We start from the raw sequence: 16,837 nt of genomic DNA, 5'->3' as shown, positions 1-16,837 counted from the left end.
AATATAATAGCCAATAAAAATTTTAAAAAAACTTTGAAAATTTATATAAGTATATCTATTGAAGTGGACATGATACACAGTCTACAGAGTGCATAAATTAGCATATATTGCATGAAAATGTATGCAAAATTGTTGAGCTTAATACAATGCATTTTAATTAAAAAAGTCAGCAAAAATCAGGGGACTGAGTACAGTGGCAATGAAGTCTATCTTAAATTTCACTTTATAGGTCAAATTATCAAAATGCATGTATGAATATAACTGAAACATTTACCTGAGCCATGGACAAAACACATAAAAATACCATATTTTTATGTTTCACTAAGTTTAAAAGCTGTACAAAGTTTTTGGAATCTGACCAGTTCTTCTCAGAAGAGAACTGATTCCACTTAACCCTCAGAGAATACAGGAAGAGTGTGAACCTGTTCAGAGAAACAGTTCTTGGTGGAAAAATCCCTGGAGACACCCAAATACTTCTATTGGAATATATAGCTAAATAAAAAGAGCTACATTCAACCAATTTTATATGGGCTGCTTTGGAGTGCTTAGCAAGTTACAGTTCATATGTGCATATTTATGTGTGTGCATATAGAAACAAACTGTTTTTATGTTTTCAAACACGGAGCAGATTAAGTGATTAATAAGAATTCACCCAAAATCCCAAATTATAACTGGGAATACAACTGTAGGATGTTCTGATTGGGTCAGTAGTCAGTGCTCCTGCCTACAAAGGGCATATTTCAGTAACTTAAGAACTTGACTTCTCATGTCCTTCTTGTTTTAAATGTGTGTGTGTGTGTGTGTGTGTGTGTGTGTGTGTGTGTATCAATTCCTATATGATCACAGCTTTTTCTTATAATATGTTTGGAATTTCTCACAGAGAGGAGCATGATATTGTCTACACTTCTAGAAAATGTTGTTTACTGTTCTGACTTTGTTGGGGAATGTCTCGTTTTCTTGTACAATACTCAGATCAAATCACCCACTTTATTTCCTCTCCACAAATGCTTCTCTGTTGTCCTTCCACTTTTTCCTTCTAAGTTAATGTGCAGTATTTTGAAAATTCTCTGAATCCATTTAGTGAAGGCTGTATGTGTATGGGTGTAGTAGCCCCATCCATTGGACCTTTGCAAGCATCGCAGAGCCTGAATCCTTGAAGGAAACTAATTATTACACCACCTGCAGCCACAAACTGCCCAGGTATCATCCTCTCAAGAGAAGACTTCATAAGGCCATTTCCAATTGCCTATGCGATTTTGGATGCCATGTTCGTACACATCTTGCACATACAGTCAATTCAAGTGCAATTCATGCAGTCATTGCTGTGTCATTCACATAACATACTCTGTCCCCAAAGATGTCCCCTACCTTTGGTCCTTTTTGCTCTTCTTAATTGATTATTTTATTTATTTACATTTCAAAATTTATCCCTTTCCCAGTTTCCTCCTCACAAACCCCCTATTCTCTCCCCTGCCCCATCCCGCTTTTATGAGGCAGCCCCCACACCCTACTCCAGCCTCAGCATTCCCCTACATTGGGAAATCAAGCCAACAGGACCAAGGGACTCCTCTCCCATTGATGTCAGATAAGACCACCCTCTGCCACATATGCAGCTGGAGCCATGGGTCCCTCCATGTGCACTCTTTGGATGGTGGCTTAGTCCCTGGGAGCTCTGCAGGGACTGGTTGGTTGATTCTTCCTATGGTTTTGCAAACACCTTCAGCTCCTTCAGTTCTTTCCTTAACTGCCCCATAGGGGTCCCCACGCTCAATCTAATGGTTAGCTGCAAGCATGCACCGCTTATCAATAGGGCTCTGGCAGAGACTCTCAGGAGACAGCTTTGTCAAGATCCTGTCAGCAAGCACTTCCTGGTATCAGCACAAGTGTCTGTGTTTGGTCTCTAAAGATGGGATGGATCCCTAGGTGGGGCAGTTTCTGAATGGCCTTTCCCTCAGTCTCTGCTCCACTCTTTGTTCCTGTATTTCCTTTTGGCAGGAGCAATTTTGGGTTAACATTTTTGAGATGGGTTCATGGTCCCATCCCTCAACTGGGGACTGGGCCTATCCACTGGTTGTCGTCCCAACAGATTATCTCTTCCCTTTGTTGGGCATTTCAGCTTCATTTTAGACCTTCATTCAAGATGTAGATCCCTGACTTTTGATGTCAGAGTGTTTGACATATATCTCCCTCTTATTACTCAGCACTACATATCCTCCTAACTCTCCACACTGATGAGTTTGTGGTCTCTGAATGAAATTGTTCTGTATTTCATAAAATGCTCTAAAGGGTATAAAGGAGGGAACTTAGGTAGAAGTTTATTATTATATATAGTAAGCAGAATGCATGGGGAGGCTAATTAAACACTTTGGTTCAGTAACTGGACCTGAGTGGATGATTTTTTTGTTTTCTGAGAATGACCCTATTTCTTCACCTTTCTGGGAACAGTACACACAAATTATTATTTCAGTGGTGTCGTCCAATAATCCAGCAAAGTGCCAATGATTTACACATGTATTGAAACTTGTCTTAAGATCAAAATGAACATGATTTAACTGTAAGTGTGCTTTATTATTATGGTTAGACTTCCAATGTTCTAAAAAGCTCAGAATATAAAATATAGTTCTGTAAAAAAATTTTCCTCCATGGAAAACTTCAAAAATTACGGGGTCTTTGGAATGATTATTTTGTCTTACTGATTCAGAAAATAAGAGTATACTGTGAAAAACAAATTTATTAATTTGTCTATAGATAAAAGAATGTAGAATATTAATATATTCTGATTTAAAGTTGGCTTTTTTGAGTAAATCAAAGAAAAACATTCCCTTGGTTCATCTGTACTTTAAAATATTACTAACTTATGATTTTAAGACACACACACACACACACACACACACACACACACACATTCATTATTTTTTTTGCCATTTGTGTTAAGGCCCATGACAGAGCTATTGACTTCTGTGACTTCCAAATACAGTTTTGTCCTGTATACATGAGCTCAGGAAAGGTAACGGTGTAACTCTGAGCTCACTCAGTCTTCTCTCTGTGCGCATCCTTGAAGAACAAATGTTCCCAGAAATGTAGCACAGGAGAGGTAGCTGTGGATAAACTGAAGTCTGTGTGTGAGAAGCTTCACAGGCATCAAGACATAATGACAAAACCAAAAATCTGAAACACGTGTCGATTTGTCTCTTATTCTTAGTTTTACTGTCCATAATTTTGTTACAAGCAGTCACTTGAAATACAAATTTATTAAATGTAAAGTTCCTACAAAAACTTAGATTAGAATTAAGCCTGAACTATTCTCAATACAGTGATGAAATTTCATGCTTCCTTGTATTGTCCTTGCCAAATTTTCAGTCTGTCCTTGTCTTCAGCGTCCATACTGGACAAAACTGCCACACACCACTCACACTGTAGTCTTCTCTTTTATGACCCACTGTGCTTAACAAAAAATTGAGTATCACATCTACTTTCCATCCTCTCTTGATGACAAAAGAGACTGAACTATTTATTTGTATATAATTTTAGACCTAGTGTAAGGAGAAGTTGATATACAATGTAAATGTGTATATATATATATATAAAATTATAGTCACTTTTTGTACATAAAACAGGTGTGTTTACTAAATCTCCAAATAAAATTCTAACGCTGTGGTGATTACAAAACAGGGTTAATAATATCTAAACTTATTATGGAATACTTTTCACAAACTATAAAAGCACATAAATGAGCTAAAGAGAGACATACCTAGTTAGGAAATACAATGAATTCAATTACACCTTCCACAATATATATATTTTGCAGAATTATGAAGCACTGACTATACAGCAAAAGATGGAAATCACATGTTCTTTACATGATAAAATGGGATCTCATACACATATAATACAGAATCATTGATGGTAAAAATGAATATTTCATTAGAGATTAGCATTGTGTTTACTTGTATAAAATAGCTGACATGGCTGTTAGTTTAATGATTCTGTGAACTCTTATGAATATATGGAAAGTAGGAATAATAACCTTACACTCTTCTGTCTTAGCAATGCTTACATTCTCAATGTGAGGTAACACAGTCAACCACAACCTCCCAAATTTTGAAATTTTTACAGATAAAACATTTCCAAAAGCATAATTCATAGCTACATTGTCATCAGTCATTACTGTCTGACAGAAAACTAAATTTTCTCTTGTACATTCCATGACCTACAGACTTGAAAATTTGATTGACATTATACCATGGTTCTGTCTTGCAACAGGTCACAATGCTCTTAATGTTTCCCCTTGCCTGGTCCACAGCAGCTCTTCACATGCAGAATGATTTATTTTTTCTCTGACTAGAAAGGAAAACAGGAATCAGAAAGAAACTTCAATGATTAATAACAAAGCTCACTCTGCTCTGTTGATGGTTTGAGATAGAATGGTAGTCTTTGGGATTTCTTTACGTTTCTAGAGGACATAGTTTGTAGCTGTACAGAAAGTAAATTGCTGGTTAATTTTAGAAATGATTTGACTCTTAAATTAGTTTTTTAAATAATAGGTCCAAAAATTAAATTATAATGTTTGTTGTGATTAATATGTATAAATTTTTTCAAAATATAATTAATTGTTCTATTAAATTTAAATTTTTGAGAATTTCTCCAAAATATTGACATTATCCCTTTTATCTTTAATACAAATAAATGAGGAAAAATTTTTAAAATAGATGTTCATTGAGCTGTGCCTTTTCATTTTTTTTCTTAGTTTTGACATAAGGTATTAATCTCAATATAGTGATGTTCCTCTCTCAGTTTCTTGAGGAATGGGGTTCCAGATGTACAGCATCTTCATTTTCAGGGCATAAACACTTATTTGAAACAAGTGCTTGCTTTTATGTATCAAACACTTAAAAACAGACATCAAATCTTGTCCAACATACAAAGAGCAGTAGTTACTTTCTTTTTTTTTTTTTTTTTCTTTTTTTTGAGCTGGGATCGAACCCAGGGCCTTGGCGCTCCTAGGTAAGTTCTACCGCTGAGCTAAATCCCCAGCCCCAGTAGTTACTTTCATTTGTGATTTGAATGATGTCTGGAAAGACAAGTAATACATCTTTATTTTAATAATTAACCCCACATTAAAGAAACACATTTATAGTTAAGTCATCTGCCTTCTGTGTTTGTGTGTTTTTATGCCTAAAAGTACAATTGTGTTGCATGTACATGTGCATGCAGATATGTATGTTAGAAATTAATCATAATTATTTACATAATTTTTCTAAGAGTTAGTTGTGAGAGTAAAAATTCAGCCTTGTTGAGCAGCATTAAATTGTGGAGAAAGATTCGTGGGTCACATTTTGTTGCTGTCACCAGAACTGCTGACATTGACTTATCTGTGCATTTCTCTGCCAAAGATAGACAAGCCCGCAGGCAGTACCTGCTGAGACGTCTGGATACCCATTGTTCTCCGTTCTTTGATCCATGCATTCTGTTCCATTCATGTCTAAATCCTTAGGATGTGTGATCATCTGATTTTCTGACACGCTGTCACTTCTCTCTAGGTGGCAAAATGAATGAATGTATTATTAATTTTCTAAACCTTTAACTATAAGCTTGCATAGAAGACTTCCTTTGCCAGTGGGGTTTTTGTAATATGTCCAAGCAGATGCTCAGGAAATGCATTCAGATGAGATCTCATCCTAAGTCCATGCTGCCTGGAGACAATGTAGCCATCACAAGTGAATAAGGAGAAGCTAACCTCTTTATTTTTTTTAAATAGTTACTCATTAGCATCTCTTGATACTGTGAACATTTTTTTGACAGGTAAATGCATTATGCCCATACCATGGTGCCTTATATCAATATTCACAAACCAGAAATATTGCTAATACCATACAAAATATAAAGTAATAAATGCTTTGTTTAAACTGTAAAAATGTGAATCATCTGTCAAGATGTAGAAACTAGCAAATGCCACCACCAAATTCACCAGGTCTTCCTGTTAACTTCTCAGTTTCCTATGCATAAGGATGACAGTAGATATTTGAACATCTATAACTGACAAAGCCTTTAGGCAAACAACAAGAATTTATAATTTCACTGAATCCCAAACGGGGACATCAGATGTGTTGAGTAGAATACAACTGTTTTGTGCAGCTCAGCTCGCCTACTCAAAATATTCAGTGGAATCACTCCCAAAAAGTAGCCAAATTTTTTTTTTTTTTTTTGTTCTTTTTTTTAGCTGGGATCGAACCCAGGGCCTTGCACTTCCTAGGCAAGCGCTCTACCACTGAGCTAAATCCCCAACCCCTAGTAGCCAGAATTTTATCTTTGCTAAAATGCACTTTTATATGTCCAGTTGCAAGCATTGTTTTCATTTTCCTCTTAGATGAGAAAAAAATTATCTGAATTACATGTTAATAGTGTTTTAACAGAAATGAATCCAATGTGTGCATACATAAATATTACACAATTTTGTTGAAATCTTTATATTATGTTATATTACATTATATTATGTTATAGGTTCTGTGAAATTACAGAACCCTATAAAGAAAGTAAATGGATCAAAACCCTTTTTCCGGTCCATACTTAAGCATTTAAAATCTCAAACGAAGGCATACATCACTAGAAGGGAACTCATATGAACCATGAGTCTGGTCACACACAGCTGCAGAACTGTCATGCAATCCTTTCACTGGCTGAAAAGGAAAAGAAAGGTACTTGGCTTGTTGGCACTACACTGTTTCACTGCTTGATGAAGTTGAGGCTAAGAGAGGCAGGAAATAAGTTTGTAGAGGTTTCTTGATCTTCATTCTGACTATCCAAAATAGATTCATAAATGAAAGATATTAAAATGGATATACAGAAAACAAATGGACATTTTATTCTTTTAGAGGATTAGTCAAAATGTTCCAAGGTTGCATCAGCAGAGGAGGCATTGGGAAGACTTAGCTAAATCAAAAATTTTTTTTTCAAACAACTGCCTCTATGTATTTTCCAAGGAAGTCAGAGGAACAATGAATTTCAGCATGGAAGTTTTGCTCATAACATCTACTTATACTAACCTCGGACAGTGTTCTGCAGAACCCAGACAATAGGAAGGGTTATTTTAGTGGCGCTATTAATCCACATCCTTTTAAATAAAAGTCTTATTGGCTTTAAACATAAACTTTTTAATAATATTGTATTAATGTATACTATAGGCTATTCTGTTAATGTTTCTATTAGTAATTTTTAATTGTATATTTTATGAAGGGATCATGTGCATGTGTGAACCTAAATATACCATAATGCTCATGTGTTGTTATGAAATCAACTTAGGAATGTCCGCTGTCTCTTTCCTCATGTTGTCAGGCTTGGCACGAAGCACCGTAACCTGCTGAGTCCTCTCTTCATGTCCCTCACCTGTTTCAAGGCTCTATGATTAATAACAGAAGGTTCTTTTAAAATAGCAGAATGAAAGTTTTTAATTTATCAAAATTCTCCACCTGCAAATTTTGATAATGTGTTACATTAAATTTGTGATCTTGAAGACTTTCGAATGTTCACTTGAAATTTGTAAGATATTTTCTCATGCGTGCAATCATTATTTCAAGGACAAATCCCCAAATTACCAATTACAGAAAGATAAAAGGAGGTTCGAGGGAAAGGACAAACATTGAGCATCAGAAATTTTAATATCAAAATGTATACATTTGCTCTTATTTATCTTCTAGTAATAACTTTGTGAAGTATCATTTTTCACATTTTAATGAATTATGTAAAATTTTACAATGTTATCCAGAAAACACTTCTACACAAAATATAATTTACCTGGGATAAAACTTTAAATATAAGTAAAGGAAAATTTATTTAAAAATTAATATAAAAATTTGCACAATCTACAATGAAAATGAAGGCATTGTAGTAGTTGTAGAATAAGAGTTACATTGGTAATGAAATAAAAAAATTAAATAATATGCGCTACTTTACTAAGGAGTACAATATGTTTAAAATTTTTTGAAAACAAAATCTTAAAGCTATAGTAATATTACAGTGTTATTTTAACTATTTTATTATGAAGAATTTATATGTTCTTGATAGGGACTTGCATGATAATTTAAGTCCCTTTTGAAGTCTAAAATAAAATATTAATCACTTGTTATAAAATTACCACTCTAATGTGTGTTATATACAAGCAGGAAGCAATAACTATGATCTAAATACACTTTGTTCGGGTATAAAACAAACTTCACAAAAGCCCTGTAGATACCATATCCAGTGGATTGACACGACCCGTGTTTGAAGGATGGGCTACCCACCCACCTCAAAAATATAAATCCAAAATTCCTCCTGTCAAAGGGAAGTTCAGGGACAAAGAGTGGAGCAGAAAGTGAAGTAAAAGCCATCCAGAGACTGCCTCACCTAGCGATCCAGTCCATCTGCTAACAACAAGCCCAGGCACTATTGCTGATGCCAAGAGTGCTTACTGACAGAAGCCCACTATAGCTCTCCCGAAAGGCTCTGCCAGAGCTGGACCAATACAGATGTGAATGCACATAGCCAAACATCAGACTGAGCGCGGTGACCCCAATTGAGAAGTTAGGTCAAGGACTGTAGAAGCTGAAGGGACTTGTAATCCCATAGGAAGAATATCAATATCAAACAACCAGACCCCCAAAAGCTCCTAGGGACCATACCACCAACCAAAGAGTATACATGGCTCTAGCTGGGTATGTAGCAGATGATCGACTTGTCTTACATCACTGGGAGGGGCTCCTTGGACTCATGGAAACTCAATGACCCAGGCTAGGGAATGCTAGGGCACTGAGGCAGGAGAGGGTGGGCATGTGGGGGAGCACCCTCTTAGAGACGGGGGAGGGGATAAGGGCTTGTGGAGGGGAAACTGGGAAGGGGGATAGCATTTGAAATGTAAATAATTAAAATAACCAGTAAAAATGAAAAAAAAAAGCAAATAGAAATTGAAGGGGAAAAATGAAGTATACAATGTCAATATTTAGCTTAAATATATAAGATGGTATGGCTGATGAATATTTTCAGAAATCCCAAGAGTCAAAGAAGTTGTCCCATGACAGTGATGATGGAAAATGATACAATTTTAAAATATGGCATCAAGAGAAGGTAACAGGAAGGTTTTCTGTTAGGACATGTCTTTGAACATAGTCTGTGAATGATATGAACAGGAAACTCAAAACTACACATAGGGTAGATTGTAAAAATATATGACTGGAGAGTAATATGGAAATGAAACCAATGCTACAGTTTTATCATTTCATAACTAATCGTTTATGGTCCAGCTGCTATAGTTATGGCCTTTAAATACTATAAACATTTGTACAATATGTTATATTATTCTATAGGGCTCTGTAAGGCATGCATTAATGGTGGACATTAAGCTAAAATTAAACAATTTTCAAGTATGCAATGACTAATAAAATTAAGATTGTGAGAGATTAGTTTACCAGTGATCATTATTAATGTAATTTATCATTGTAGAATTTTTATCTTTAGTGTATGTTCCCTGTAGGAAATAATGGTTTTCTTTACGAGAGTTTTCTGTACGTATGAACTCTACTATGATTATATTCGACCCACAAATCACTTTTGTCATCTCTTTTATAACTCGTTTGAAAATTCCTTCTCATATATTAAGAGTAAGGCTTCATGAATAACTTTCTGTATTTTAAATACTAATAAAACTAGAAAAACAAATTAAAATATTCTCTAAATAAACTGGATATAGTTAATAATTATAACTAAGAAATATCACATAGTATCTAAATGAGTATTTCTTTTACCATGTTAGTATAGTTATTGTTAGAGACAGAGTATGCATAAGCATTGGTTAGCATACATGTTACACTTAAATCTTATTTTAATTACAACCTCTCCAAGTGCTGGGTAGAAAGAAAAATGTATTGAAATAACTGCTATCCATGATAGAAATTTCTAATGTACAGTAAAATCTCACACACATAGCCAGTCACCAGAAGGTTTTCTGACTAGCAATACATATTCTTCTGTTTCTAAAGTACTGTTTAAGCATTAGTTACTACTTTTTCTCAACATTTGTTTTTTAGTTTCAGAAATGTGCAACACTGTGACTGGTAAAAATTTCATAACGAAGCCAAGTTGCCTCTGATTGACAATAATGATGTTAGTTCTCAGTTTTTATCATAACAGTAATATTCTTAGGTTCTGTAAAATCAATTTATAAAATCACTGTCCTGCTACATTATAATAAGGAAACATGGAGGGATTGTGTTAAAGCTTTGAGAGTCGTTTCTTGGATTTTGTGACATCTTAGGTTCAACTACTGCAAAAAATCAGCTGTACCTGAGAACGGACACATAAGAAAACATTGAGAAAAATAACTGGTTTGTGCAGAGCTCAGTAAAAATGGGGGAGAATAAGAAGAGGTGATAAAATTAAGGAAACCAGGAATCCCAGTTGTGATCAACATAATACTGTGTGGGGTCAAGGGGAAAATCTTGAAAATAGAAAGAAGCTAAAACAAAAAGATCTAGGAATGGCATCTCCCATAAATTTGGCACTTGTTGGTTCTCTAGGAATTCTATCACCTTCTGGAACTTGATTCACTGTAAGTATCCACGTTTGAAAGGATCGGTGGAACAAGTGGAGTTATAATATACATTTAACAAAGTGAATGAAATCCAGTGAACCCTGTCTGGCTAACATTTTCTAGTTTATCATTTATAACAAGTAAAAACAAGGGAATATATGTCATGGTATCTGCTATGTAAATGCATTGCATTCAAATAAAATAGGTTTAAAATACCAAAAAAAAGTGAAATTAAAAATGTAGTAATAAGTTTTAATGAGAATTTTATGGACAAAACATCTACTTTTTAAAGTTATCTTAAACAAATCCAATTTTTACAATTAAATCAAAGGACAGAAGTTAAAAGAGGGACTTCCTTATTGAAATTCATTTAAACTTTCATTTTAATTGATAAAACTTGAGTGGTCATTGTTAAGTAATTGGATATAAGATAATATTTCAGATAATTAAAAATCTGTGCACATCATTCCCTGACAGATACTGATTAGAGTTGAACCTTTTTGTTGAACTGGTAAACTAATATATGTACAGAAATGTTCCCAACAGAAGATTCTGCATTCAGATTCTATCATATCATAATTGCTGTTAGAATGGGAAGTATATGTTAAAGAACTATAACACAGTGTTTGTTTCCTTACTTCTTCCTTTAACATTTTTAATACAGGAAAACATTTAAAAATTTATATCAAGAGCAAACTCAAACTCATAATTAATTAACACATTAAATATGATAATCTAACATATGTTTTCGCAAAAGCTTGAAATTAAAAATAAATGTCAATGAAAAGTTACATCTTTACTAATTGAAAATAATCGGTTTAAAGTTTTTCAGTATTTTTTAAAAAGTATTTCAGTATAAATATTGTTTACAAGCTTAACATCGTGAAACTCCTGACTAAACGGTTTAAAATAAAGACACTAATGAATATGCAGAAAATATGTCTGCCCTGTAGTTTGCGCAGAAAAATAGAGATAAATGACAGGTAAGAAATTAAACCTATTTTTTTTTTATTTTCAGAAAGAGAGAAAGCATGAATAGATTAATGATGCTCATGTAAGTATGTTTCCTTTGAGTGGTTTCTTACGTTCATTAAAAATCAAGTACAATAAAGGGATAGAAAATAACATTAAGAGTCATTGAGGGGTAGTATTAAATAGCACAGTAGAAACTTCCTAAATGTATATAAATTTATGATGTTATAAATAAAAATGCCAAAGAATGGGGTGGGGGCATAGAGATCCAACCAACTGGCCATTGCTTGTCTCCAAGTGAAGCTTCAAGATTGTTAACATTACACCAAGAATGAGAAACCTCAATGCGATATCTTCATCAAATCCTTCCTTCAGAGCTCTGAGAATCCAACTGAAGTAGGCCAGAAATGAGCCAGAGAAGAGAGAGGACACCAAGAAAACAAGGTCTTCAAACTCAATAAAACACAGCTCCTATGAAGTCACAGAGACCGAGGCAGCATGCACAAGGCATGCATGGCTCTGTACCTTTGGGTATATATTATGGTTCCCAGTTTAGCATTTTTAATGGGAATCCTGAGTGTGTGAGTGAGTAAGTCTCTGAGTCTCGTACCTTCTTCTGGCCTCATTGGATTGATCATTCTTGTCCAACTTCAATATGATGGTTTTGTTTTATCATATTGTATTTCATTTCTTATAATTTAAAACTTGAATGAATGAATGAATGAATGAACGAATGAATGAAAATCTAGACACTATGGTAAAGGTTAAAAACAGAACTGTAATTTATAGCTATTGTGAAAGGAAAATCATTTTTTTGGAAATGGACTGCCACTGGGTACGTCACCTACTCATGTTCAAGAAGAGTTGACCACTATGTAATAGGATCCAAAGATTTTTAATGTGACTGGTTTTATTTGCTGACAATTTAGAAGGTAATTTTGGACAGGGGTTATCTAGTTGTTGTTGTTATTCTTTATTGTTTTCATTGGTTCATTTATTTTTCCCCCCCACGGGAAAGAACTAAAAAGGTGTGAGTGAGGAGTGAGGAGAATCTTGAATGACTTGGGGGTGGGAAAGAATATGATCAAAATATATTTGAATTTAATATTGTGCTAAAAATAAAGAATATAACAGACAAAAGTCTGTCAAAGTTGTGTGGTAGATTGTTATCAGATTTTAGTAAGTGTTCTGCCATTACTTTTTGTACTTCTAAATGGGGCAATAAAAATGAATTGAAAATGAGGGCTCTTACCTATATTGAGTAGGGTTAGGAATGTGTTTACTGCTGGCTGTTATTGTGGTTTATATAGACTGAAATATTATTCAAAGTTTTAAGTATTTGATGTAGGAGCCCTTGGCTTCACAACAAGACTCATTATATTCCATGGAGTATTTCCTCTGTTTAAACATAATAGCTACTTGAATACTAAATTATTATATATTAGTATAATTTTCTATTCCTTCTGATTGTCTATCATTTCAAGTGTTTAAGATTTACTTTAAGAGGAAGTTAATTATACATTTTCAAATTATTGGTTTTGAAATCCAGTATACAATATGTATACGTACGACCAGGGTAGAGATGTTCTATTAGTTACTTTCCTATTGTGATAAAACAGCATGGCCAAGTGCAATTAGTTTAGCTGTTGTCTAGAGGGATTGGTGTCTATTGTCACAGGGAAGCATGGCACCAAGTGACAGACATGATGGCAGGCACAGAAAGCTTATTTCTTACATCTTTAAGTCAGATGGAAAGGAGAGAAAGCAGTGTGAAGAAGGGCGAGCTTTAAACTCTCCGAAGCTCTCTAGAGAGATGTCTGTCCTCTGCTAGGAAGGTTATACTTCCTTTTCCTTACCAAATATCACCGCCAACTCAGAAGAAAATGTTCAAATTCCTGAGAATTTCGGACATACTGCTTATTCCAACTTCCACAGACGACTAAGACTTTTTCTCAACTAATTTAGTTTTCATTTTTAAGAGTTTGTATATACAAACTCTAACTATCAACTCCGTCTCACTTGTAAAATTGATAGTTCCTTGGAAGGATAACTCATATAAAATAAATAGGATTCTCTCTTTAGGTTTCTATCGTGGTGCTAAAACACCATGATCAAATAGAACTTGGTAAAGAAAAATATTTATTTCGTTTTTATATTTGAAGTTCATAATCTAAAGCAGGAACTCAGGACAGGAATCTGAAGTCGAGAACTGATGTAGAGCCCTGAAGGCGAACTGCCTATTGGCTTGTTCACATGGCTTGCTCAGTCTGCTTCCTTATACAGACCTGCAACCCTGTCTACATCTTTATACAACCCGCTAAGTGGCGGCAATCCCCTTAGAGAGCTGGGCTCTCAATCACTCATTAGGAAACTAGACCACGGACTTGGAATAGGTCAATCTTATGAGGACATTTTCTCCAGTAAGATTCCCTCTTCCCATATGCATATAAACAGGTGTTAAGTTTACAAAAACAGGCAGTGATGATGCCAATGTAGATACATTGTAGCTGCTGAATCTTAAGCGCTGTCCTTGGTACATAAAGATTGATTTCTATGTAACTGTACATTAAGTGTCCACTTCCTACAATATCCTAGCATGTTTCAAGGTTCCAAAATTGCCTGGATTTATCTCAACAGCTGAGACATGTTGCCAGTGTGCTGTAGTACATATCAGTTAATTGAAACCACTAAAGAGCTGAGTGACTTTTTAATAGCAACTGCCAGCGCGCCACCCAGAGTGACTGCAGATGGCTTCATAATAGGTAACCACTTGAAAACCAACTTTTCTGAATTCTTAAGTGCAAACAATATAAGGAATGCATGGAGATTCAAATTTTACCTATCAGTTCATCACATTGAAAAATGTTGACATTTATACTTTTGTCTCCCTAGTAATATACTGCTGTCCAGATTTACTTACTGGAAGGAGACCATTATAGAAAGCCACGACTAGTTAAACACACAGAAAAATTAAACATATGGTGCTCATCCAAAAGTGGCATATCTAATACACAATTCGTATATCTAAGGCTCAGGGAATATCATTAAAAAGAAGGAAGAAATACAGTTCAAGGAAGGCCCAGGGGCCTGGAGCAATGGCTTAGTGGTTAAGAGCACTGACTGCTCTTCTGGAGGTCCTGAGTTCAATTCCCCGCAACCACATGATGGTTCACAACCATCTCCAATAGGATCTGATGTCCTCTTCTCGTGTGTCTGAAGACAGCTACAGTATACTCATATACATAAAATAAATAAATCTTAAAAAAAGAGTACTGTCAGATTGTGCCTTCTAGTTTGACAGAGAAGCAGCACCCAAGAAATACAAATAAGAAGACAAACATTTCAAGCACTATCAGGCATCCTAACATATATGGAAAAATGTCATATAATTTCATTCCTAAACACATAGGTACAAGAAATTTGAGACTATTGACAGATGAGGAATCACTCAACCCAGAGATTAACCCAAGGCTAATAAAAGTGGTGAGGGTTGGAAACATTTGCTGGAAGAAGAACTGAATGGATTCAGGGGTTGGATATATATCCAAATATTAAATTTATAGAGCATATGTTACAATTGTTAAAGCAGAGGAGGTTGGGACATTAAGGAGCAAGAGAGACATATAAGATGGAGACAGGAAGGAGATGGAGGGAGAAATTAAGCACTCATTTTTTAAAAAAATTATATTATAAAACAGTAAATTAAAATAAGTCAAAATAAAGCAACAGAACAAGCAATAGATTTTAAATAAACCTGTTCAGGCTATTACAGTCTCTGTTTATGTATGTTGATTAAGGACACCTTGTTTCCTGAGTGTCTTCCTCCCAGCCCCTGGATCTTACACTGTCTCTGCCTGAATTTCCCAAAGTTCCTTTCCCGTTAAGGGAAGTTATTTGTTATACTCCATTAGGGTTGAGTGATTCAACATGTCACATTCTCCGCATAATATATGGCTGTGTTATCAGCATTTATTCTGTCTTTGATGATGCCTGGCAAGGTACTGATCTAAGAGGATAGCAAAATGTAATTAAGAGCATTTTTCTATGTTATTTTAGTAGAATACTAGTATTTGCTTTTTTACTAGATCTTTGAGGCACCTAACTCCATGTTCTTGGTTATACACAAAGTGTTGGGTATGGGTTCCATCTCATGGTTTGCAGTCCAACAAAAAGTGAGTGAGGTTTCCCCTTACTCCACATCCTTGTCATAATTAGCTGCCATTTGTTTTATGTATCTTATCCATTTCGGTTGGTTTTAAATGAAATCTCAAATTTTTGAATTGCATTTCCTTGATGACTAAGGATGTTGAATGTTACTTGATTTCTCAACCTTTTGTATTTTATCTTTTGAGAATTCTTTGACTGAATCTGTACCCCATTTTTAAATTGGGTTGTTTTCTTGATGTCACTGTTTTACTTTATTATACATTTTGGATATTAACTCTTTATCAAATACATGTTAAAATTATTTCCCACTCTTTAGTTGGCTGATCTGTTTGGATGATGGCGTCTTTTGCAATGATAGGCTTTACAGTCTTATGAGGTCCATTTGTTTCTTTATCAATACCTTAAAATGCAGATTTTGAAAATATGTCTTTATGATTCTCTGGATTTCCTTAGTGTCTGTGGTTAGGTTCCACTTTTCATTTCTAATCTTTTGATAGTTCCATAAATTTGTCTATATTAATTATTCATTTTAATTCAATTCTTGAAGACTGCAATTTATTTCTTAATTTCTCCCTTGACATATTTTTCTTTTGGTAGTGAGGTATTCAGTTTCCATGAGTTTGCAAGCCTTGTTGATATGCAGCATTAATCTATGATCATCAGATAGATTGCAGCATGTTTTTTAAACTTCATGTTCAAGTGTATTTTCAACTACAAAGAAAGTCACTGAGACTAAGCTTTTTTGTGTGTTCATTTAATGAAATTGATCCATAAATTTCTGTCAGGTCCATTTGCTTTATATTACCAGTTAACAATACCATTTATTTGTTTAGGTTTTTGCCTGAATGAATTCTTTATTTTGAAAATGGAGTGTTGAAGCCTCCCACTATCAGTCAGTGTCAATATGGGATATAAACTGAGGTAGTGTTATTTTATGGACTTGGGTATCAGCAGTCATCTAGGAAAGCTATGGCAAGAAGGAGAGTTTTCAGGAGATGACCTGTTGTTTTGCATGACTGCAATGCCTGAGCTCTGAGATGCAGTCTCCTCAGAGATTTCATCCCAAGAATACCTCTTTCACTGATGGACCTTTCCTACCACTTTTATATAGCCTAATGAGTACTGGGCATCAGTCTC

Source organism: Rattus rattus, chromosome 12, assembly GCF_011064425.1.
Source record: "Rattus rattus isolate New Zealand chromosome 12, Rrattus_CSIRO_v1, whole genome shotgun sequence".
NCBI lineage: Eukaryota > Metazoa > Chordata > Mammalia > Rodentia > Muridae > Rattus > Rattus rattus.
The sequence above is the reverse complement of the archived record's forward strand: the minus strand, read 5'-3'. Positions refer to the sequence as shown.